A 25,124-nucleotide genomic window follows, 5' to 3' on the forward strand; every position below is an offset into this window, starting at 1 on the left:
GCAATGGCCTGTCGCGTGAGAGTCTGAGTCAGGAGGACAAGCTGGCTCTGCTGGGGGTGTCCTCTCTTGCTCTAAGGAAAGCCGGCTACCATGTTGTGAGCTGCGCTACGCAGAGCCCTGCATGGTGAAACAGAGGCTGCACTGTTGGCCCGGTATCCTGAGTCCAACAGCCTCCGGTGTGGGCTTGGAAGACCCTCCCCGGGTCTCCTTGGCCGGCCTGTGGCCCTGCAGGGCAACTCAGTTGCAAGCTCACAAGAGTCCAGGGCAGAGGACCCACCAAGCTGACCCACAGAAACCACAGGGCAGAGCTGCTGTCTGTCCAGCTGCCGAGCTCTGGGCTCACTTGTTATGCAGCGAGTCGCTAACTCCTGCAGCTCCACGCCCTCCCAGGAGGAAGGGGAGGGTGGAGGCCGGGGGGGGGGGGTGGGTGGGCAACAGTCGCTGCGGAGTGCGCCCACCTCGCAGGCCTGCAGTGAGGCAAGCCTGGAATGTGCCCACATGGAACCTGCCGGCCCCTAGGAGTGCCCGAGGCGAGGTGGCTAGCACAGGACCCTGGCCGGCTGCCCGCCACTCTCCGCTCCGCTGGGCCATTTTCCTTGGCTTCCTCTCCTGGTGCAGTTCCCTCCCGCCCCTATCCTGGGGGGAGAGTGAGAGCTCCTGCAGAGCTGCCCCCCCCCCCACGTGGGGCCAGCTGGCGTGCACACAGGATGGCAGGAGCCCAGAGGAGCAAGGGGCCCCTCAAATCCAGTGCCCCCACTCACCCAGGTGAACCCAGACTTGCTCAAGGCCACGCAGCCTCGGGGCAGAGAGGGGACCAGGGACCCCCCCCCTCGAGAGATGGCCCGGCTCTCTGTTCCACCTGGGCCGAGCGCACTGGGTGCGGCATTTATAGAGTTCCCTATTTAAAAAAAAAAAAAAAAACTCTCGTACCAGCTCAACCCAATTTCCTCTCCCCAGAGGCGTGGAAGCGAGGTTTGTGGGACAGGCAAGCTTGTGAGGGAGCGAGGCTCGCACCCCCTTCTGCTTCTCCCGCTCTCCACCCTGGCTCGGCGCGGAGCCCACATCCCTGCCATTGGTCCCCAAGAGCCCGTCCCTCACTGATGGAACCTGGCGAAAAGCTTTGAGAGTTGCCCCCAGGGGTCCCCTGGGAACTTACGCCCCTAACTAAGGCCAGAGCTGGGTCAGGGGTCACCCTTCCCACATGCAGGATTCACATCACCCTGGCCCCCCATGGACTCCTGGATTCCTTCACGAACAACAAAGCCCCAGCTTTTCAGGGTGAGGTGGGACCCAGGCTTCTCAGTGAAAAGTGTGTTCTAGGGAAGGGAAAAAAAGGTTACGTCCTAAGATGTTTTTCCTCCTTGATGTCCTTCGGCAACATTTTACAATTCAGCCCTCATTTTCAGAAGATCAGTTAATTAATTTGAAAGGCAGAGTTGACAGAGAGGGAGCCAAAGACAAAAAGGAACCTTCCATTTGTTGCTCAACTCCCCAAATGTCTGCAGTGGCTGGGGTTGATCCTGCTGAAGCCAGGAACCTGGAAGTCCATCCGGGTCCCCCACGTGGGTGCAGGGGCCAAGCACTTGGACCATCTTCCACTGCTTTCCCAGGCACATTAGCAGGGAGCTGGATGGAAAGAGGAGTAGTGGGACTGGAACTGGCCCCTGCTACAGACTGCCGGCGTCCCAGGCAGCAGCTTACCCCACTGCACCACCATGGCCCCGGCATAGTCCTATACATTTTTTACAAATGGCCTGTAGGGCAGAAAACTGCAAAGCTGGTCAGGGTCCTCACCGTGAGACGCATGAAGCTGCGTGAATTCAGCCCAGCACCGCGTCCCCCTGAGCAGCCACCTTAACAAGACCAGCGTGGGGGTGAGTGTGCAGCCTTGGCTCAAACCCTGGCTGTGGTGCTGACCCCAGCTTCCTGCTTGTTCCCGCCCTGGGAGACAGAGGCGATGGACCGACTGACTGGGTCCCTGTCACTCCCATGGGAGACTTGAATGGAGTTCCCAGCTCCTGATTTCAGCCCCTCGACCCCTACCCAAACCTGTGCCAGCCCTGGCCACTGTGGGCATTTGGGGAGTGAACCAGCCGATGGAGGCTGTCTCTCTCTTCTTTCAAAGATAAAAAGGCATCCAGCACCGTGAGCCGAGGAAATACGGAGACGCTGAACCCTGGGCTCAGGGGTCGCTGCGACCAGTGATGCGCAGAGGAGCCGGCTGCAGCGAGTTCAGCTGCTGCCTGGGATGCCGGCATCCCCGGTCAGCGCTGCTCCAAGTTCTGACTGCTCCACTTCCAGTCCAGCGCCCTGCTGTGTGCCTGGGAAAAGCAGCAGAGGGTGGCCCAAATGCTTGGGCCCTTGCCACCGTGTGGGACACCCAGATGGAGCTCCAGGCTCCTGATTTCAGCCTGGCCCAGTCCCAGATGTTGTGGCCATGTGGGGAGTGAACCCAAGGATGAAAGATTCTCTCTCTCTCTCTCTCTCTCTCGCTCTCTCTCTCTCTCTCTCTCTCCCCCCCTTCTCTCTGTCACTCTGTCTTTCAAATAAAACTTTTAAGAGATGGCGCACAGAGCTGGAACGCCTTGGATCAAGAGGTGAACGGACTGAATGCAAGCAGTGTGTGTGTGTGTGTGCACGTGGCTGGGGCTGCGTGTGCGTAGGGGCCTTGCGCAGGAAAGCAGAGTTCAGGAGGCGGCTGCTCTCCCTCGGGTGCAGAGCAGGAGCTGGGTGTGCGTCACAGTGAGTTGTCCCGGAAGCCCTAGCAAAGTGCTGCAGGGACAGACCACTCTGGTCCATCCCCACGGCCTCCGAATGGGAACCTGGAGGAGAAGCCTGCATTTGACAAAAACTTTTAGCAGAAAAGGCCACTTAAGCTTTACAGCTGGGGCCACTTCAAAGGGAAAGTCCTTCCCCCAGGCCCAGCCTAAGACCCATCATCTCCGGGGCACCCTTGGGACCCCCCTCCCCAGCTTCTCCAAGCTCAGGACAGGATTAAAGCCTGGGCCACGGTGGGGAGGTGTTGCTGAAGCCAGGGCCTTGGGCGGCCAGGGTCAGGGTGACCCCCTTGTCTCCATTTGCCCGGGATGTGCCACTGAGCATTCAAAATCTTGGCTTGATCTGGGGCGAGCCAGAAGGGCCACTGCCCCCTCCCCACCACCAGGAGAGCCGTGGCTAGATTTAGCTCTTTGGGAATGGCCAGGCTGGCCTAGATGGTTTGCGTGTCCCACGTTATACACCAGTAGTTGACCTGCCACAGTGTGCTGATTGGTGCCTGGTGCCATATTTATTTTTTTTTAATTTATTTATTTGAAAGGCAGTTAGAGAAAGAGACAGAGAAAGCTCTTCCATCCGCTAGTTCACCTCCCAAATGCTTACAGGCTGGGCCAGAGCTCCATCCGGGTCTCCCACATGGGTGGCAGGAGCCCCAGCACTTGGGCCATCCTCCGCTGCCTTCCCAGGTTCATTAAATAGGGAGCTGGACTGGAAACGGAGCAGCCAGGATTCAAACCACCGCTCTGTATGGGATGCTGGTATTGCAGGTGGTGGCTTAACCTGCTGTGCCACAGCGCCAGCCCCCATGTGCTAGGCACTTGACGAATGACCTGTTAAGAACACGTAACACACCTGTGAGGTCGGCACCCCTGTCCTCCCCCTCGGAGGCTGAGCATCCAGGAGATGCAGCGTGCCGGCTGCAGCAGATGGGGTGGGCGGCGGCCTCCGTGTGTGCCAGCTCCATGTGCACAGGGCTCACCCAGGAGGGGCCGAGGCCGGAGGCACGCGCTGACGCTCAGGCCAAGGCTGGGACAGGGCCCCGTTCCCCATCTGTGCAACGGACAGAACCTCAGGTGCGTCGCCTCAGGCTTGGACAGGAGACTCCAGCTGCTGCAGGGCGACGTGCAGGGTGAGTGGTCTTCCACATTCATCACACATCTACCCCGGCGTCTTCACAAGCAGTGCCCTGTGCCCTCAGGCCGCACGAGAGGCTCCAGGACTGGCTGAAAGCTCGGCTGCCCGCCAGTGGGAAACTCTGAACTGCATTCTCACTTGGCCCCCGTGCGCAAGGATCACACAGCTGGTCCTGCTGGAGAGAGAGGGTGGCCTTCAGGACACTCGTGGGAATTGTGTACGGGGGCTGGCATGCTGGCGTAGCAGGTGAAGCCGCCGCCCACAATGCAGCGTTCCAAGGCAGAGCCCTGGTTCAAGTCCTGGCTGCTCCACTTCCGATCCAGCTCCCTGCTGGTGCACCTGGGGAGGCAGGGGAGCATGGCCTGAGTGCGTGGGCCCCTGCACCCACAAGGGGGAGCTGGGGGGAATTCCTGGTTCCTGGCTTCAGCCTGGCCCAGCAAGTCTTGCACCACGATACACTGACCTATCCATTCCATCTTCTGACCAACTTTTTGAAGGGCTCTTTACCGAATGTCAAGTGTGTGTCTCCGTGGCAGGTCCCGGGGAGGAAGTTGACACAGTCGGTGTCCTCACGGCCCTTACAGTGTAAGACGGTGGTCATGGGTCGGGCTGTGGCATCCCAAATGACTTGGTTGCCCAAGTCCTAACCCCGGGCACCGTGAAGGCCCGTTACTGAACACAGGGACATGCAGGTGTAATTACGGGATGAGAGCTGGACTTGGGCTGCGCCCTAATCCAAAGGCGAATATCCTTGCATAAGAGAGAGGAGAGGGAGACTGGAGCCGCTCGGGGAAGGCAGAGAAGCGACCCTGGGCGGACGGAGGTGGAGGCAGGAGTGGTGCCGTCCCCGGCTGAGGAGCGCCCAGGACCTGCCAGCAGCCACCGCATGCCGGGAAGGAGGCACGGCAGGACTCCTCCCCCATCCCCGCCAGCACCTGGGTTTCAACCTGGGTCCTGCAGAACCGTGGGAGGACACGTCCCGTTGTTGATGCAGCCCCAGGAGATGACCACAGAGGTGGCAGACAGAGGAGATGCCTGGGGTCCCAGCCTCCCTCTGGAAAACCCGCAGGCCGCAGGGGACTCCGTGCGCTGACCTGGCCAGCAAGGCATTTAAACGGAGCTGGACAGGTGTCACTGCCCGTGGCGGTGGCGGCAATCCGGCGCCTGTGGTCTCAGCCCCGCTCCTTTCACATGTTTGTGTTACCAGACTGGCCCCTGCAGGGAGTGTCCCGCCAGGGCCTGACCCTGACCTGCGCCCCGCCCCGGCGGGGGGTGGGGGGGCGCGGCCTGGTCGCCCAGCCTGGCAGTGCCCGCGTGTTTGCTGTTCCCTGCAAACACCGCAGGAAATTGACCGCTGCCTTTCATCGCCCTGTGAGAGCTCGGCGAGGCCTGGCTCAAGATGCGACCGGCAGGAAGGGTCCCAGACCTGCTGTGTCCTTGCCCGCCGGTGGCAGCCAAGGCTGCGGCGCGGAGTCCTGGGGCGGGGCCGCGGGCTGCGGGGGGCGGGGTCTTGGCCTGCAGGGGCGGGGTCTCGGGCTTCAGGGGCGGGGCCTCGGCGGCAGGCACGGAGCTTGGGCCACGTGGGGGCGGGGTCTCGGGCTGCAGAGGCCGGGGAGCAAGGGAACCGCAGCGGGTCTCAGACTGCTCTGCAGGGCGCTGCGGTTTTGATTCCTCCGGGCTGCGTTCGCATCGATAAATCCGGAGGAATCACTGTGACCAGTAGCTCCTCCGTGTGACACGTGGCCATGGCTTTCCATCCTTGGGAATTCCGCGAGAGGATCTGCTCGTTGGAGGCCTTGTTCCGGAAGCCAGGGGTGCTGCCCTGACCAGCGCGAGCCGGGCCCTTGTTCTCCTCGCGCCCGCACCCCAGAACCCAGCTCGCGCTCGGGGAACTGCTGCTCCGGGGCCGCCTCTGGCCGCTCTGTTTTGCATGAGCAGCGAACTCGGAGTGGTTTTGTATTTTCATTTTTCAAGTTTGTGTATTTGAAAGGCAGAGCAGCAGAGGGGAACAGAGGATCTTCCATCGCTTGGTTCACTCCCCAGATGCCCACCACAGCTGGGGTAGGGTCAGGAGCCAGGAACGCCATCCAGGCCTGGCGCTGGAAGGCAGGGACCCAGTGACCTGAGCCCTCGCCTGCTGCCCCCGGGGGGTGCACCTGCGCAGGAAGCTGGAGCTGATGCAGAGCGGAGACTTGAACCCAGAGCACTCCCATATGGACGCAGCTGTCTAAGGTGCTGCACCACCCCACCCACCAGTTTTGCAAAAGGGTGAAAATAAAAGATAACATTTCATGACACATGAGATTCAAACTCCAGTGTCATGAATACGATTTTCTTAAACCTAGCCACGCCCCGCATCTCCTCCGCGGCTGCTCTGCCATCGCCACAGAAGCCTTGTGACCTGCAAGTGCTGACCATGTCTCCTCTCCAGCCTTTGCAGCAAATCCGCCCGCCCCATTTGGAGATGTCTGTGGTTCCAAACCCAGCCGCGCCTGTTCCACAAGCACCGCCTGCGAGCCTGCTCGAAGCCCCGCCCTCCCGAAGGCAGGGGACTCCCGGAGCGCTTGTAATGATGTGTGCCATACGCCCCACTCGGCACCTGGCACTTCGCACTAGCTCTGAGTGGGAGGCACTGCGGGAGGCACAGTAACCCAGAGCAGGTCCAGATGCCAAGCCCCAGAACCCGTGGCCACGTCCATTTCCATGGCCGGAGAGGCTTTGCAGACACAGCTGAGGGTCTTGAGACAAGAAGCTGCACCTGTGGGCCCAATCACCTTTCGGAGGGTTCTTATACAAGGAGGCAGGCGGCACAAAGGAGAAACAAGGATAGGGTGGGAGGGGAAGGGAAGGGTGGAATAGGGTGGAATGGACAAGGCTTGCGGCCAGCAGCCATGCAAGGGCAGGAGGTCCGGAGGTCCGTGCCACCTGGAAGGACAAGGCATACGAGGGGCTTCAGAATGCGTGGAAAATGGGTGTGATTGAAAAAAATAATCGATGCGTAGATTTCAAGCTCCGAAGGCTTTGGGGTCATGGCTGCGGGTCTAGGAACAGGGGCAGCGTCTCTGTGGCACCGACTGTATACAGGATGTGACGCTGGGTGCCGAGCTCATGTCAGCCGCCCCAGAGCTGCAAGTCAGGGGCGAGGGAGGGTTGGGGGTGGGGGCCCAGCTAAGCTCGCGGCGGCGGGGGGGGGGGGGGCTGTTGACAACCTTGGGTTCTGACGTTCGTGTTCTTGGTTTTTCTGCTTTTTCATTGTGAAAATTTTCAGAGTGACATCGACTTGACATTTTGCTGAACATAAGTCCACCCACCCCTCTCTGCTTTCATCAATCCGTCCTATTTTGGGTGCGTTGCTTTTTTACTTCTTGGGATAAAAATTTTCAACACAATTAGAATCACAGGACCAGGCACCTACGTGTGCCCGGCGGCTGCACGGCCGATGTTTCCGATGTTTCCGTTTCCCTCGGTGCCGCCTCCGCCCTCCAGGCTCCCCTGGAGGCTTCCGGGGAAGGTCCCAGACGAGGTCGCCTTTTCCTTGCATATTTTTCATGGTGGCCTCTCGGGTTATGTCCAGGGAACGGGGTCCCCAGGGCTCTTAGTGGCTAATACATCCCCAGAGAGTCAGGTGCACTGACCTCCTGGCCCCCAAGCCCAGCCTTTTCCACCCCCGTGTGCAGACAGGGCCACGGCGTGGGTAAAACGGGGGTCCTGCACTCCCCTCAGCCCAGCCGCTGCACCCCGTGTCCAGGACACCTCCTGAGAAGCTCGGGTGGTTCCCAGGTCTTGTAACCGGGCTGCAGCCAGTACTTTTTTTCTTTTAAATGAGCTTAACAGGGGCCAGCGCTGTGGCGCAGTAGGTTAATCTCCACCTGTGGCGCTGGCATCCCATTTGGGCACCGGTTCTAGTCCCAGCTCCTCCTCTTCCAATCCCGCTCTCTGCTATGGCCTGGGAAAGCAGCAGAAGATGGCCCAAGTCCTTGGGCCCCTGCACCCATGTGGGAGACCCGGAAGAAGCTCCTGGCTCCTGGTTTCGGATCGGTGCAGCTCTGGCTGTGGCGGCCACTTAGGGAGTGAACCAGCAGATGGAAGACCTTTCTCTCTGTCTCTCCTTCTTGCTAAAACTCTACCTCTCAAACAAGCTCATTTAAAAAAAAAAAAATTAACACGGAATTAACCAGTTTTAAAGGACACAGCTGGGTGGCGTCTGTCCCTTCCCGGCAGCACCCTTGCTAGCTCTGCAGCGTATTCGGCCAGGGAAGGCCCCTGCACCCCGAAGCTGCCCCTCCCTGGCCTCCCTGAGCTGCGGTCTGGAGGCCTGCAGGTGGGCCCGCCCAGGTCAGGCTGCCTGCTCGCCGCTTCCCATCTGGGAGGCTTCTCCTGCACCTGTGAGTGCTGCACTCTCCACGGGCCCCCATGCACCTGCTCCTTGGGACGCCCACGGGAGGGGTGCACGCTTGGCCCGCCCTCTGCGCTGCCTTCCAGATGATGCCCCCTTCCCCCGAGGCCATGTGCACAAGGGGCCGGTGCCCGGCGTGAGGCCAGTGCGTGCTGTTGGCGAACGTGGATGCTTGGGTTTTCATTGGTTTTTCCCGACGGTCTGCACAGCTGAGCTCCTCAGGAGCTTGGACCTGGGATAGCGAGGTTCCAGGTGCCTGCGGAGGCGAGCCCGCGGCGAACTGCACAAAGCTTCTGGAAATCACCTGTGGACTAGCTGGGTGATCGAGCAATTACTGGAGGCCCTGGGTGGTCTGTGGCCTCATCACCTCCATGTGGCTCCACTCCCTGCCCCCTGTCTGACTTCTCCTGTTTCCCTCATCCTCGGAGCAGGTGCTCTGAGAAGATGCAGGGACATCCCAAAGGGAATCGAAAGGTACATTTATTTTGGTGCAAATAACTTGTACAGTGATGCGTATGGGCTTCATTTGGGAAATGGCACAGAGAGGTCAAGTGATGGGCCTGCGCGTCACACAGCATGGAGTGGAGAAGCCAGGATAGGACTGAAAAGGCTCCAACTCTGGATCCACGCACTGGGTGTCCACATAGCAGCCCGGAGCGCCTGAGGTGGGACCCGACCCCACCCCTCCCTCTCTCTGGGGCCTGGCTCAGGGCAGGCCTGCCTCCCAGCCCGGTCTGCCCCGCCATTGCTTGCTGCTTCCCAAATTAGTTCCATGTCCAGCCCAGGGCCTGTGGTTTCCACTTGTTTTCTGTAACTGGAGCTCCCCCAGTGTTTGGCACAGTGGAGCATGACGGTGCAGCTCGGGTTCCTGGTTTCCTTGGAGGATCTCGAATGAGTGTGCTGGCAGAGCCGGGCCCAGCCGGGAGCAGCAGGCAGGTCGCCCCTTCCCAGGACTCTGTGGGGAGGGGACCCCTCGCAGGGCGGGCCCTGCAATCCCTGGCTCACAGATGAGAGCGGGACTCGGAGGTTGAGCGATTTGCCCAAGTCACACAGCAAGCAGAGTCAGCACCCACATCTGAGGCTCCAGGTTCCAATCTCTGCCTCCCAGATGGCTCCGGGCCACCAGCAGGATGTGGGCCTCGAGACCAAGAGTGGCGAAAACCCTGGACTTGGCCCTGGAGACCTCCGAGCTCAGCAGTAAGGACCAGATTGAGTGTGTACGGTGGCGGGAGCCGCGCCTGCCCCGTGAGACCATCTGGGTTTTCTAGACAGAGCGTGAGTCCGTCCTTGATGAGTCACAGGCTCGGCCGGCCAGGAGGTCAGCTGCCCAGGGCCAGGAAGACCTGGAGCGGGTGGAGGGCTGTGCCCAGTGGGGCCTCCTTCACCGTACATTGTGCTGGCCAGGGTCGGCACTGGGGCTGGGCCCTCGCCCTCGTTGGGAAGGCGCGTTTTTGAATAAGTGCCCGTGGAGAGCTGGCACGCATGGTTAGCCAGTGATGGCACTGCACAGGCATCTTGGGCGGGGCCCTGAGCTGGGCGCCGGAGAGTTGGCCAGAGAGGGCACCGCCCTGGCCTCCCTCGGCTGAACTAGGGCAGGTGCCGGCCTCCTTCCCCGACGAGGCGCCGGAGAGTCAAGGTTGCAAGCTTTCTGGGCTGTGCATGCTCCACACTGTGCTGCCTGCCATTGTCACACACACACACACACACACACACACACATGCCCTGGCTCCGCATGTTTGCCCTGTGCACCCCTTGCTGCCCCTACTGCCTCTGCCCATTCCCACGTGTCTTAGTTCTGTGGGCTGGCAGGACTCCGTACCAGGCCTCCAGGGCCCCTCCACACAGCCATGATCTTAAGCTCCGGTGCCTCAGCTCCAGGGAGGGGCTGCAGGACCGGCCCCCACAGACCTGGGCTCGAGTCCTGTGCAGCAGGACAGCCAGCTTTGTGAGCTGAGAAAGGCATCGACTCCTTCCAGGCCCAATTTCTTGTGTGTGTGTAAGAGGAACGATGACTTCACACGCACACACACACAAGGCACATGCATAGTGCACTTGTGTGTTACTTTTACATGTACTCGAGCCAGGTGTCCCACGTGGGTGCAGGGAGCCACACCACATCAGCAGGGGGCTGGGTGGGCAGCGGAGCAGCGGGACTTGAACCAGCGCTGGAAGACGGGATGCTGGGGTCCCCCGCAGCAGCTGAGCCCACTGCACCACAGGGCCCTCCCCCGAGTCAACTTGGACTCGTCCCTTCCAGGGGCCTTCTGACACAGTCGTGTACACGCATGTCCTCCTAGGGGTCACTGGCTGCGAGCAGGCTACGGAAGGCACTGCTCTCCCTGCACGCGAGAGAAATGGGGCACTTGGTGCGGAGCTTGCTGTCTGCCGCTCCGAGTCGAGCCTTAGCTCAGCTCATCCTCATGAAGGTCCTGTGAGTTCGGCACTGTTGTCTCCGTGTAACAGGTGTGACCCAGAGAGGTTAAGGAAGCTGCCCATCGTCACACAGCCAGCAAGGACACAGACGTGGACTGCACCACACACACACACACACACACACAGGCTGGGCATGGGGTAGCAGTGACGGCCAGTGTGGGTGGAGCCTGCATTGGGCCTGGACCTGGCTGGAAGCCAAGCACACTGCACTGTGGGAGGTGACCATGGGTCGGGTTCTTTGCACGTGGGAAGTGCTTTGTAAACGCTCCTGTTACCGAGCGGATTCAGCCTGGCCACCGGGTGCTGGGGCATTCGGCCTGGAAGAGACTTGGCAGCTCCTCTGTCGACTTCTATAGGTCGCACGCTCGTTCGCTCATTCACTCGGAACATAGGAGGCAGGTGCCCTCCGTGCGCTGGGGAGACAGCAGGGGTGCATGGGAGGCAAAAACGGCCAACAACTTCACGTCCAGAGAACTGCGACCATGATGAGTGCTACTGAGACTCAGGTTCACGTCCAGAGAACTGCGACCATGATGAGTGCTACTGAGACGCAGGGTGTCCACGTGCTGGCTCCAGAGGCTGTCGCGAGAGGAGCGGCCCCACGTGGTCATCCCCGCCCCTCTGCTCCCCGGCTTCTCTTGGGGCCAGAAATGACCTTGTCTTCGCTCTTGGGTTGTGCCAGGGGCAAATATTCTTCCACCTGCTTTCTGACTCAAACACTTGGCCTTGGCAGCTACCTTGCGCCCACGAGGGGGACAAGCAGAGATGAAAAGCTGACAGATACCCGAGAGTGGGTGAGAGAAGACGGGAGGAAGCTGGGCTCTATACTCCAGGGTGCCGGGTACTCGGCTGTCACCGTCCTGTCCAGGGCGACACCTCCCACCTGCAGAACTCATTCCTGCGAACCTGCTCCTGCCTCGCTCAGCCGCCCAGCTACGGAGCCTCCCGGGCAGGTGCCCAGAGCAGGATCCCAGGGCCTCGTCTCCTTAGGCAGAGAACTCTGCTCTGCCCGCTGCTTCCCAAAGCCCAGGCCTTGGAAAAGCTCTGTCCTGCTTCCGACTCACGTGCGTGAGTGTCGCTCTGCTCTGGCTGGCACCGCCCCTCAGCCACCTGTCATTCTGAGCCCCTCACTCGCCGACTCACACGGACACCGCGCGTTCAGCTTCCAGTTCCCTTCCGTGGGTTCCAACCGTACCATCAAATGCCAGTGTCGCCCGTCACACAGCGGGGCCCTTGTTCCCTTTCCTGCCCCTCCAGCGGTTAACTGGGATGTGCCTTTACAGAGCTGGGGTACAACAACGCCCGGGATAGCACAGGGCTGACTGCACACACTCGATCAAGGCTTCTTGTCACTGTTTTTTTTTTTTCTTTTTTTTTTCTTTTGACAGGCAGAGTGGACAGTGAGAGAGACAGAGAGAAAGGTCTTCCTTTTTGCCGTTGGTTCACCTTCCAATGGCCGCTGCCGCCGGCGCGCTGCGGCCAGCACACCACGCTGATCTGAAGCCAGGAGCCAGGTGCTTCTCCTGGTCTCCCATGGGGTGCAGGGCCCAAGGACTTGGGCCATCCTCCACTGCACTCCCGGGCCACAGCAGAGAGCTGGACTGGAAGAGGGACAACTGGGACAGAATCCGGTGCCCCGACCGGGACTAGAACCCGGGGTGCCGGCGTCGCAAGGCGGAGGATTAACCTGTTGAGCCATGGCACCGGCCCGGCTTCTTGTCACTGTTAACATTCCCAAAAAATCATTGAAAAGAAAAACGCAGATACAGACGTGCAGACAAATGTCATGGTGGACTGTGGGAAGTCCTCATGACTTTCTTCCAGCTGTCTTTACACTTGTATTTGGCTTAATTGTATATAGGTATACACAAAGTATATAATATGTGCATGTACCTCAATATACCGTAAGCAGTCAATGAAGTGAATGAAAACACAGAAAGGAGCCTCGTTCCTAGCTGGACCTTCCTCTGTCCCGTGGAGGCCCCTGGCCCAAGGAGGGTGGCCAAGAGCCTGTTCCCAGCTTCAGGGTCAGATGGCCGGGGGCGGGAACTGTGGTCGGGCCCTGTGCTGGCCACTGGGGAGCCTGACACTGCTGCCTTGCTGGCTGGTTGTGCATTGCAAATGAAGCCTGATGCTTGGCCCGGTGTCTGGCAAGAGGTGAGCCTCTGCACATGGCGTTTTTGTCTCTTCTTCCTCCTTGCCATGATTAGAACATGTTCTGTTGTTCATGCTGTGTACTAGTCGATAAAAGACCTCTCCCGTCCATGGAGGCAAGAACGCCCAACAACTACATTGCGACTTTGATGAGCGCTGCTGAGAGGCGAGGCGTCCACGTGCTGGCTCCAGGGGCTGTCGCGAGAGGAGCGGCCCCACGTGGCCCCAGGTGGCCTTGCTCTGCGCAGCTGGTGGGAGATGCCCCCTCCCTGGCTCCCAACATCACACCCCTGCCCCATTCTTTCCCTTCCCAGCTACCCCGCTCCTCACGCCATGCCTCAGTGTCCCACCAGGCTGATCTTCCTCCAGACCTGACTATTTGAAAATCAGAATTACACAGAGAAGGAGAGGCAGAGAGAGAAAGAGAGAGAGAGAGAGAGAGAGAGAGAGAGGTCTTCCATCCACTGGTTCACTCCCCAATTGGCCCCAATGGCCGGAGCTGCACTGATCTGAAGCCAGGAGCCAGCAGCTTCTTCTAGGTCTCCCACGTGGATGAAGGGGCCCGAGCACTTGGGCCATCTTCTGCTTTCTCAGGCCATAGCAGAGAGCTGGAACAGAAGTGGAGTAGCCGGGGCTTGAACCGGCACCTGTGTGGCATGTTGGCACCGCAGCCGGCAGCTTCACCCGCTGTGCCACAGCACCGGTTCCTTCCTTGCCTTTTGACGTGAGCTATCCTAAGCTCAATTGGAATCAGCCATTCTCCTAGAGTCTCTGTCCCTAATTACAAGGAAATGGTGTTGAGAAGCCAAGACCTGGGTGTGAGACGCGCTCATTGCAGCTGGGGTGTCATTGCCCCGAGGCATTTCAGTGGCAGAGATGGGAAACGTGTTTTTAAAAACGGGACGGGAGGGGCCGGCATTGTGGCATAGTGGGAAAGCCCCCGCCTGAGACCCTGGCATCCTGTGTGGGCGCTGGTTCTTACCCGGCTGCTCCACTTCCGATCCGGCTCCTGCTAATGGCCCGGATAAAGCAGCAGAAGACGGCCCCAGTGTCCGGGCCCCTGCACCACGTGGGGGGCCTGAAAGAGGCTCCAGCCCTGGCTGTTGCAGCCATCTGGGGGGTGAGCCAGCAGGTGGGGGACCTCTCTCTGTCTCTGCCTTTCTCTTTGTAACTGTTCTTATTTTCAAGTCAAACCAATTGGACAGGTAGTGGGGGTCACGTGTGTCTGCTGTGTTTTCAGCTTTGGGGTCTTCCACCTTTCCAACTTCGTGCTGTGAAACCCCCTCCTCAAGGACTTCCCGAGGCCAGCGTGGCCTCTGCTGTCTGCGAAGCTTCGTGGCCAATCTCCCCACTCCAGGCTTTGCCTGCTCTGTGACGCAGGGGACTTCACTTTCTGGACTGGCGGTGGCTGTTCCAGGGCTCACCCCAGCGTCCGCGGGACAGCACCTGTGACAGCTTGCATCCCCAGGGCTGGGTCTGCCGCCTCGTGTTGCGGTGGTGGTCACTCTGCCCGTGCCGTCCGGTCCTGAGATTCACCCCAGGGCTGCAAGAAGCCACCACGTGAGGGACTGGCTCGGGGCAAATCATGTGCTCAGCCACTCAGGCGGGGCCGTCCCCTGTAGGGCAGGGCCTGGTGGGTGCTCCGAGGGTGGCAGGGTTTGCGTGGCGCTGCGGTGCACGTGGGGGTCCCCAGGCAGGTGTCACGGCGTCCGGAGCCTGATGGGAACGAGGCCAAGATCTGCACGGTGAGGTTATCAGCCATGTTGGGTGGGTGGGAAGATGGCGGGATTTGGGGGTGCTCATGGCCTGGATGCTGGCAGCCCTTAGCTCCTTCTCCCTTCCCGACTCCCCGCCTCGCCGGCATCGTAAGCACAGGGTCAGACCCAGTGGAAAGCACACCGTGGCCAAACTAGTCCCCTTGTACCACGGCTGCCCTATTTTATATATGAAGTTCTGGTTGGATTTCTCCATTCTTGCTCCCCTGTTAGGGCTTCCCAGGTTGACAGAGTCGAGGACCTGGTGTTGTGGCCACGTGGGTCAAGACACCACTTATGACACTGGCATCCCTGCTAATGCACCTGGGAGAGCAACAGAAGATGGCCCAAGTGCCTGGGCCCCTGCCACCCACGTGGGAGACCTGGATGGAGCTCCTGGCTCCTGGCTTTGGTCGGCTGTTCTGGTCATTTGAGGAGTGAACCAGCAGAAGGAACTTTGCCTTCCAGAAAATAAATACATGAATAAAATCTTTAGAATAAACAAGAAAGAAAATACACAGCATTTATGCCCTGTGCAGCCACAAGGTCTCTGGGACTGTTCTACCTCTTAGCCCTCTGACCCCCGAGTTCCGCCTCCCGGCCTCTGGGGTGCCAGCTCTGCAGCCGGAGGTGACCAGAGCTGAGATGCCCAGACAGTGCCCTGCAGGTGCTCACCCTGGACGTCGCTGGCCAGGTGGCCGCTCAGTACTGTGGCCAGTGTGGGGTAAGCCACTTGGGGCTCAGAGAGGTCACAGACTGCAGAATCTCCAGCCACCAGGCGGGGCCACTATGCGGAGCTGAACGCTGGCAGTCTTACTCCAGGCTCGGTGCAGCCGGCGCCCTTGACCCCAAGGTGGCGGAGACTGGGGCGAGGGTGGTGTTCCCGGTCCTCTGGTATCTCCCGGGTGCAGGGCTTCTGTTCTGTTCCAAGAACCTCCGTGTAGGAAGTCAATGCGGATGGCCAATGGTCTCCTTCCCCTGACCCTGAGGGAGCAATGGGGTGGGCAGAGGGCTCCCTGCCCGCAGCCCTTGCCTTAGCTGGCACTGAGGTCGGCCCAGGTTCCGGAGCCCTCTGGCCACACTGCCGGCCCCCGGGGACTCTCGGAGCCTCTTGCCTCCTTGGCTCCCTGGGGAGGTGTCCCCAGCTGCTCTGCCTGGGAGCGTGGGCGGGACATGCTGGGTGGATGTGGTGGTGCAGGAGCCACGCGGCCAGGCTCCCGGGTTCCGCAAGGCAGGTTTCTCTGGGCCCTGGGACTGGCTCTCCGGTCTGCAGCTTCGTGCAATGCACTTCACACACTAAGTTCCTTCACTTGGGGTGTACAGTGCTATATGCCTTTTAGTCCATGAACAGAGTCTGCAGCCATTCCCACGAGCTAATCTGACCACTGGGGATACACGGATGACCCCCATGGATGCCTGCAACAGCAGTGGAACCGGACCACCTGCGTGTGTATGGAACTATGAAAAAACAGCTTAAAAATTAGGCACAGTAAGAGGCTCGAGCAGCCGCGTATATGCCGTGTATACGGTGCGGGCACGCTGGACACCGAGGCTGACTCCTGTTCCCCCAGTGGGACAGCGAGAAGTCCTCGCACCACTCCGAACAGCTTGCTCTTTAAAATGGGAGCCATTTACTTCTGGAACTTCTCGTGCCTTATTTTTGGACCGTGTTGCCCAGGGGTAGCTGCAACTTGAGATGTCACACCCCAGATAACATTTCCATTACTCCAAAAAGAAGCCAGGGACCCATCGGCTGCGTTCTCGCTGCTGCCCGGGCCTGGGCAAGCGTGGGCAGACTCTGGCCCCATGGATCTGCCTTCCCTGGACACGTCATGCACACGGACTCGCACGCGGTGCTGGCTTCTGTGTGTGGCTTCTCCTGGCCTGGTTCCGTGTTGCAGCATGGATCACTTCCTCCTGTCGCTGTTTCCGCCGCATCATCGATGGAGCGCGTTCTGCGTCTCCAGGCGTCTGGCTGTTTCCACCTCGGTCCGTTACACCACCACCCCCCATCCCCCCCCCACCCCCGCTGCTGCTCTCTGCATTTATGTGCATGTCCTGATGTGAACCCAGGTTCTCGATTGTCCTGGAAATGGAGCTGGGAGAGGAACTCTGGGTCAGGCTAGCTCTGGGTTTTTGACAAAAAGCCAGACTGTCCTGTCTTCGTGGCTTCGGCTTGCTGTTTCTCGACAGCTACTGATGCAGCCTTAGCCCATGCTTGTTGGCATGGGGTCCCCCACATAGGTGACGGGGACCCACGTACTTGAGGAACCACCACTGCCACCCAGGGTGCCCCTTAGCTGGGAGCTGGCCTCGGTAGCTGGGTACTGAGCCCAGGTACTCCAAGCAGGCCGGACGCCTGCCCCTAGCTTACTTTATTTTTAATGGTGTTGTCTCATTACCGAGTTGGAAGAGCTCTTTGTATATGCTGGGTCCAGGTCCCAGGGGCACCTGCGATGCCTTCGCTCCCAGGGCAGGCCCAGGCTCCAGACTGGGAGGCCCCACCCCCGATGGGCCTCTGGCTGAGCCAGGGGTGGGCGCTGACTCACCCAGGAGGGCTTGGAGGGACGCCGTAGGGCCCCAGCGGTGGGGGCGGTGACCACCCACACCTGCCTGCCAGCGGGCATCTCCGCCACTGGCCCTCTCCCTGGGGGATTCCCGGAAGCCTGGGCCTCCCTCCAGCAGAGCCTTCAAGCCACGGCCCTTCCAGGTGCCTTGGGGGCCTGGAGGATTCAAGCCCCACTGCCCAGCTCCAGGCAGGAGTACCCGGATCTGCAGGGCCTGACCCCCGCTGCCTGCGCCCCAGCCACGCACCTGGCACCACACACTTGGAGCTCTGCCCCAGGAGCCCACCGAGGGACTAGACGACGTGCGTTTGCCCGCACAGGCTCGGATAAAAGGGCGCATGTCCTCCCCCAAGGACCACCGTCCACGCTTCCTGCCGGCACTTCCGGGAAGTCACGACTGGATCTGGTGCCCCGCCCCCAAACCGATGCCCCTCCCCCCACACTCCTCCGCTGGTAGCGCCCTTATCTCCCCAGGCCTCAGCTTACTCTTCTGCGAGATGGGGACGTGATCCGGGTGGGTGTTGGCTGGGGTTGGGGCAGTAGGGGGTCAGGGCCCTGAGGGGATAAAGGGGGCACCCGCTGCATTCCTGACGGCTCCCCTGGGCCACATGGGCCATCCTTGCTGCTTGTCTCCCCTGGCTGATGGGGGCGCTCCTTGGGGACAGGGAGTGTCACGTCCCTCTCTGCCCACAGCTCCTCTCCGTTCCTGGCCCGAGGCAGGTGGCAGGGACTGACGGGACAGTGCGACCTCCCACGGGGGCTCCTGGGTTGGAGGATGCAGAGGGCTGGGGTTGGGTACCCTGCACCTGTGAGGACGACGCCAGGCCGGGCTCACACACACGGGGAAGGCAAGGAGCTGCCTGGCGCCTGGGGGCTGAGCAGCCCCCTGGGCCTGGCGCCCTGCTCTGCTGCCCTTGGCTGTGGGCTCGGAGCTGTGCTCCCTGCCCACGTGGCTGAGGCAGCCCCTGCCCCCTCCTTGCCCAGCCAGACTCCTAATGGGGTTGCGGGGCCACAGGACCCGATGGCACAGCCTTTCCACCCTTAGAAGGAGCAGTGCTGTTGGCAAGGGAGCGGCTCGGGCTATGTGCATCCCAACCCTGGCTGCCCCTGCTGGAATCCCACGGAGACCTCCGGTGCGTGGCCTGGCCTCCCTCTTCCCATCCCCGACTCGGCAGGTGTTAGGGTGGGGGCCCCTTGCAGTGCTGGCACACCATGTGAGCACGAGGTTGAGCCCAGGCTGCTCCACTTCTGATCCAGCTCCCTGCCAATGCACCTGGGAAGGCAGCCCGTGATGGCTCAAGTGCTTGGGCCCCTGCCACCCACGGGGAGACCTGGATGGTGTTCCTGCTGCCTGGCCAAGCCCTGGCCATTGTGGCTGTTTGGGGAGTGAACCAGCAGATAGAAGATAACTGTGTCTCTCCCTCTCTCTTGTCACTCTGCCTTTCAAATAAACAGATCTTACAGAGAAACAAAGACCCCAGGTGTCACACTGCCATCACACTCTGCCTGTTTCCTGGCCTGTGATGTCCAGGTTGAGCACATATTAACCGTCCCTCTGCACCCACATGTGGTAAGAGATGCGGCGTGGGAACATTCCAGAAGAGCGGGCTGGGGCTGTCCCCTCTGGAGCTGAACTCTGGCTTTGAACCCAGCCTCCAACAGTTACCAAGTAACTTACAAAAAAAAAAAAAAAAAAAATGATAGGCCAGACGGAGTTTCTATCTGCTGCTTTGCCATCCGCTACCTCCACTTCCAAACCACCCACAGTGGCGAGGGCTGGGCCACGCTGAAGCTGGGATCTGGGAATGCGATCGGAGTCTCTCACGTAGGGGGCAGGGAGCCACCTCCTTGAGCCACCAGCTGCTGCCTCCCAGGGCGCACATCGGCAGGACGCTGGGGTCGGGACTTGAGGACGCTGGGGTCGGGACTTGAGCCAGAACGTGGCCCTGGGCGCTGCAGTATGGGATGCGGACATCTTAACTGCTGTGCACACAGTCGCCTCCCAGGGACTTCCTGAGCGTCAGTCTTCCTCCTCCTGACTTCCTAGAGCCCGATGGGTGGTGCCTGGCCCAGGGGTGTGCAGTGAAGAAGGGAGCAGGCCCCTGGGTTCCGCCCTCCGCCCCTGGAGCCCACCCTCCCGCTTCCCCGGCCTGGGAGGCAGAAATGGGAGCCGCGTGCTTCTTGCTGGAGGTCTCGGGGTGCAGCGGGGAGGGCTTCTATCCCAGTGTGCTTAGGAGACTCCTAACTAGGCTGCCAGATCAAATACAAGACGCCCAGTTGCTCAGGTAAACAATGAGTCATCAATACTAAAAGTGGAGTTGATTTGTTGTTGAGCTGGCATTCGGGCTTCCCCGGCACCCTGTACTTTGATGTGTGAAATCTGACCGCCCTGGGTTGAAACTGCGTTCTGATTGGCTCATCCTGGCCTGGGACCAGCGCTGGACTAGGGTTGGGATTGGTTGACGCCAGTCAGGGTTCACCCTGGAGGTGGGTGGGGTCTTCCCCTCTTCTGGTTCACCAGGCTGAGGGGGCGGCCAGGAAGACCGTGGTCCCTCACAAGGAGCAAGATGTCAGTTCCTGTACACCTGCGAATTGTGGCAGCATCTGAGGCTCGGTGCCTCCCTGTCGCCCATTTCACAGATGGAAGGACTGAGGCAGGGATCCTGTTGAGGGAGTGTGTGCCTGCAGGTGCTTCTGTCTGACACTAGGGGCCGCTGAAGAGCACCTGTGTGGCAGCTCCTGATGAGGGCAGAGCAGTTCACAACAGCTGTGAGGGCGTGGGCACCGGCCACTTCCGTGCCGGAGTGGGGAGGGCGCAGCTGGGCATTGAGGGGCTTTATCTGGGGCACCAGGTGTGCCCCCAGGTAAACTGAGTCCCAGCAGAGAAAATGGCTCCTGCTTGCAAAGGTAGCCCAGGTGGGTCACCTGGTCACTTAGCAGGTGCTAGGGCTTGGGTGGGCTCCTGCCTCGAACCTAAGCCGGATCTCTCCACCCCGCAGCCCGCTGCAAGCTGAGCTTGGCCTTGAAGGTCTCCTGCCGGGGAAGACTTGGGGGCTGTCGGCGTGGTAACCCCACACCTAACACTGGCTGCACTTGGGGGCAAAAGAATGTGCTGGAACCTCCATCCTCTCCTGAAAGCCTGGAAAGGGGTCCTTCTGGGTCTGGGAGCGGGGAGGGGTGTGTTGAGGAGGGAGAGACCACGACAGAAGGGGGCACTGATTCTGCTGGCAAAATGCTTGATCCGTTGAGTTGGCACACCATGAGCCGTGTTTGCTTTACCTTTTCCTTACTATTTATTTGAAAAGCAGGAGGCGAGAGGGAAGTCAATCTTCCATCAGCTGGTTCACTATCCAATTGTCCACAGCAGCTGGGGCTGTGGCCAGGCCGAAGTTGGGAGCCAGGAGCTCCGCCTGGGTCTCCCATGAAGGTGCCAGGGACCCAAGTACTTGAGCCGCCTCCCAGGGTGCACATGGCCAGGGAGCTGGAGTCGAATGTGGAGCCGGGACTCGAACCCGCGCACTTGCGGGATGTGGGCCCCGGATGCCGGCCCTGTGTTTTATCTCTGTGGTGATTTATTTAGCAAAAGCTGTAGGGGATAAAAGCACAGTAGCCCTGAAACTCCGATCTCGGCGGTCACGCCCGAACATGCGTGTTTTGTGCAGGCGGCCCTTTTGCCAGTTGGGGGGCGGGATCACCCGTGTGTATTCGGGCAGCCAGCGGCGGACTCGATGCACGAGGCCCCTGTGGAAGCAGCTGGAAGCACGAGCACCTCGGCTCCTCCACCCCGGGCTTCCTGGCCTCGGCTGCAGCCCGGCTCGGCTGCTGGGGTCGGAAAGAGTGACTCCCGCTTGGCCTGCCTCGGCGGTCAGGGCGACCGTGAGCCAGGCCGCACCCAGCCCGGCCAGCAGCGTCTGTGGCCCACACAAGGGTCAGGGGCTGAGAGCGGCTCGGCTGGGGGCCGGGGCCCACGGGGCAGGCTCGCCCAGTCTCCCTGAGGCCTTGTGACTTTCACGGGACGAAGGACGGGCCGTGAGGATGGGCGTGGTCCCCGTGGCCGCTATTCAGCCCCTGGGCTCCCAGCCGCCGCTCCTCCTGGCTGCTACCAAGCCATGGGGATGGGAGGGGCCGTCCAGGAGCCTGAATGGGACAGAGGCCTTTGGGCCAGGTGGGCCTTAGAGTCACCCTCGGCAGTGCCCAGGTACTTCCTCTAGGGGGCAGGGCCAGGGGGCAGGGGACGTTTCAGGGAGGATGTGTCTGCAGTGGGGTTGGTCTTGGGGCAAAGAGACATTCCAGGACGAGGGGGGTGACCTGTGCAAAGGTCCTGGGGTGTATGGTGCCCCTGTCGGGTGGCTGTTTCTGCTCTCCAGGCTGGAGTCGGCCGAGAGGTGAGCGAGCTGCCCCTCCAGGGTACTGACTCAAGCTGGGGGGCTTGATTTTGTACACAGCGTCTCAATGCCTTTCTTGACCCCGAGTCAAGATCAGACCTCAGCAGTCCCCGTGTTTGGAGCCCACCCAGCAGGGCAGAGCGGATGCTGCCCCCGGCCTGACCTGTGAGCACTCCCAGCTTCCGGGGGGGGGGGCTCCTTCCGCTTCCCTTCTCATCCCCGACTCATAACAGCACGGAGGGCTGCTGGGGGTCTGGGTCTTGAGCCCCGCTGTAGCTGCGGGGTGCAGTGGGGACAGAGTTAGAATCCCAGCTCTGCCGTTGGAGGCTGTGTGAACCCTGAGTGTGAGACCCTTGACCTTGATGAGCCTTGAGTTCCTCGCCTGCGCTGCCAGCTCCCCAGGGCGCTGGAAAGGTTGGACGAGGGATGCTTGCACGGCACCGGCAGCCGTGATCTAGAGTCTGTGTCTCACCTTCTGCAGAGGGCTGGCCTGGACTCTTAGGTCCTGGTCTGGGGGCCCTGCAGTCACCATGCCATGCGTCACCTGGTGGCAGGTCCGGGAACGCGAGGAAAGTCGCCAGGCGTGGCCTTGGGGTGCATGGGCAGCCGGGGACACGCGGGTTCCAGATGCAGCATTTTCTGGCCTCTGGCCTGGTACAGTTTTCTCCTGTGCCTGTCTCTGAGACTTGAATGTCTCCCTGTGACGCAGCTGCTTTGTGGCCTTCGGGCACCGGCAGCAAAGCAGACAAACGGAGCTCGTGGCTCTCGGCGCTCACGTCTTGTGGGGCCAGCCAGAGAGTAGGGAATCCATTAAGATGATTTTGGGAAGCCACAGGATGTGGGAGGGGGAGGGTAAGCTCAAGGTCATTGTATCAAGGAGACACCTGCTGCACCTTGTTGACGGCAGCACCATCCACAGTGCCAAAATCCAGAACCACCCGGCGCCGTGCAAGCATCCCATCATCGGGTGAGTGGACCGAGAAAATGCAGTGTGGAGACACGATGGAATACTACTCAGCTATGAAAAAGGCCCGTGGACCTGAGAAACAGGGGGCTGGGGTTTTCTCCTGTGTAAGGTCACACATAGGAGCCCAAGTTGAGGGACCTCCAGGCTCAAGGACACCAGAAGTGACCCATAGTCAGGGTGGTGATGGCTGGGACTTTGCCAAGGACCTCCCGCGAGGACTTTTTTTAAGTCTCACAACTAAAACAGCCAGGCTCATCCAGCCCGGGTGTTCTCATTCCCCCCAGACTGAGCCACCGTGGCATGGCCTGGAGTGTCCCTCCTCCTCCAACACCCTCCAAGTGTCCATCCACCCATCCATGCTTTGATCTGTCCATCCACCGCCTGCTCATCCATCTATACATCCTCTTGTCCGTCTGTCCAGCCAGCCACATATGCAAACCCCCTTCCTGAGTGCTGATGCAGTGCTGGGCCGAGCCCTCCCCGGGAGGCGTGGCACAGGTGACGAGCCGAGGGCTTGCTCACACACTGCAGGAAGCCTGCACGATGGGTGCAGACTTGCCCCTGTGGATCCTCCCTCCCGGGCTGCCCAGTCTTGTTGGGAGAGGGCGGCCCTCCCCTCTCGGCTGGGGAAACTTCCTCCCGTGGACAGGGAACCAGGGGCGCCCTGGCCCGCCCCTGCCGGGACCACCCCCAGCCTTGCTGCATTTCCAAGGTGGGATGTGAACCCTGGGCTCAGCTTTGCCTCCCCGCCCGGCCCACGCCCCATATGCACGCAGCCTATTCCCAGCGGGTGCAGAGCCCCACAGTGGCCGTCAGTTATGTGACTTTAAGCACGTCCCTGGTGGAAGGTCTTGGGAAAGCCACAGCCATTACTCTCCTCGCTGTGGGTCCCTCCTGGTGTCCCTGGGCTCCTGTCTGTCCCCTGAAAGATTGGAAAACACCCAGTTGCTGCCCTCGGGTCCATGGGGATGGGGAGCTGTGGGTTTCAGGGTATGGGTGGGGCTGGCTGGGGCTTCCACCAGCCCAGCTGGCACTAGATCAACAGCTACACTGGTGCCTGAAGTCGAGGTGTGAGCAGGGCCGTAAGGGGCTGTCACGGGCACGTGGTGTCAGGAGCTCGGCACAGCTTTTGGGGGGCACGATTCAACCCACGTCCCCCTAGGATCCCAGCTGTGCTTAAAAAAACCCACGATGGTCATGTTCTCTCTCTGTTGGTTTATTTGAAAGGCAGGATGGTAGCAGGTGGGGACTGTGGGAGAGAGATCTTCCATCTGCTTGTTTGCTCCCCAAATGCCCACAAAAACTGGGGCTGGGCCAGGCTGAAGCCAAGGAGCCCAGAATGCCATCTGGGTCTCCCATGTGGGTGGCAGGGGCCCAAGTACTTGGGTCATCCTCTGCTGCCTTCCCAGGTGCATTAGCAGGGACTCGAACCAACCCTCCCACCGCGATGCCGGCATCACAGTGGCTGCTTAACCCGCTGCGCCACAGGCCAGCCCCGTGTTCACTCGTGCCATGGATGCCGGATTCACGGGAGCATTCTCTCTGAAGACACACCGAGCCTTGTATGTGTGCTCTGTGGCTTTTCTGCACGGCGTTCCGTCATGGTGATCGTATCGTAAAACATACGCAAAACCAGCACTGGTACCCAGAGACCGCCCCCGGGTGGCGGGCTTGTGGACTGACTGCATTTCTCCCCGATGGTTCCCAGGCGTGTGCCCCCCACCTGCCTTCGCTGTCGGGTGAGAAACAGAAGCAGGGCATGGAAGAAGAGCTGGGGACGGCGCTGGCCCTGCCCATCCTTCCCTACCCCAGTGCTTCGGATCCAGATGGGAACTTGGCTACCCTTGGAATTCTTTCCTAATACGTATTTTTAGCACCGTTACGCACCCCTTTCAGACGCCCTGCTGGTGATTTGTGGCCCCCGTGAGCCGCATTGACTTTGTAGGGAGCTGTGTGGCTCGGGTCGTCTCACCTGCGTCCTCGGTGGAGGACGAGGGTAATAATAGAAGTGAGCTCATGGGTGGCTGGAGGCTTCCCAGGGAGCGTGCACGCACGTGAGCGCCTGCGCACAGGGCCTTGGCACGGGGAGCGGCTGCCACGAATGCCCTCCCGATGAGAAAAAGCCCAGCGTCCCAGGCAGGCATCTCGGCACCCTGGGGTGATGGCTCGGCTTACGGGGGCCAGCCCAGCAGCTGACGCCTCGCCCCAGGCCACGCGCTCATCCCTGGGGCACAGATGGCCCCCTGGCGTGTTTTCCCATCTTTGTCTCTTCATGCTTCCCCACCCCCGTCTCCCTCACCTGTTGAGCTGCATACTGATTTACAGCACGCGTTCCTGGCCGTGTGCTGCTGTTCACGACAGCTCGGTTGTCACAGGAGGACCTGGAGGAAGCCGGGGGAGGCGAGATGGTGGCAGGACGCGAGGGCATAGTCAGGGAGGTGTCTTTGTGCCTCCTGACTGAGCCGGGTAGTCGTCTTCCCTCCGATCGGAGCCCTCCCTGGCCCACAGCCTCCGAGGCTGGACTTTGGCCAGGTCTCTGCCCCTGGGCCTTGGAACGGG

General features: G+C 60.7%; 1 long non-coding RNA gene across 1 annotated transcript; it reads right to left on the minus strand.

Annotated features, from left to right (window-relative positions):
* Positions 1-23,765: 23,765 nt before the first annotated feature.
* On the minus strand, positions 23,766-25,124 carry LOC138847098 (uncharacterized). Its single transcript, XR_011384699.1, has 2 exons — positions 24,865-25,124; positions 23,766-24,297 (listed from the first exon to the last, which is right to left on the minus strand). It is a non-coding gene; the product is annotated as an uncharacterized lncRNA (long non-coding RNA).

Source organism: Oryctolagus cuniculus, chromosome 19 (genome assembly GCF_964237555.1).
Source record: "Oryctolagus cuniculus chromosome 19, mOryCun1.1, whole genome shotgun sequence".
In the NCBI taxonomy this organism is placed as follows: Eukaryota; Metazoa; Chordata; class Mammalia; order Lagomorpha; family Leporidae; genus Oryctolagus; species Oryctolagus cuniculus.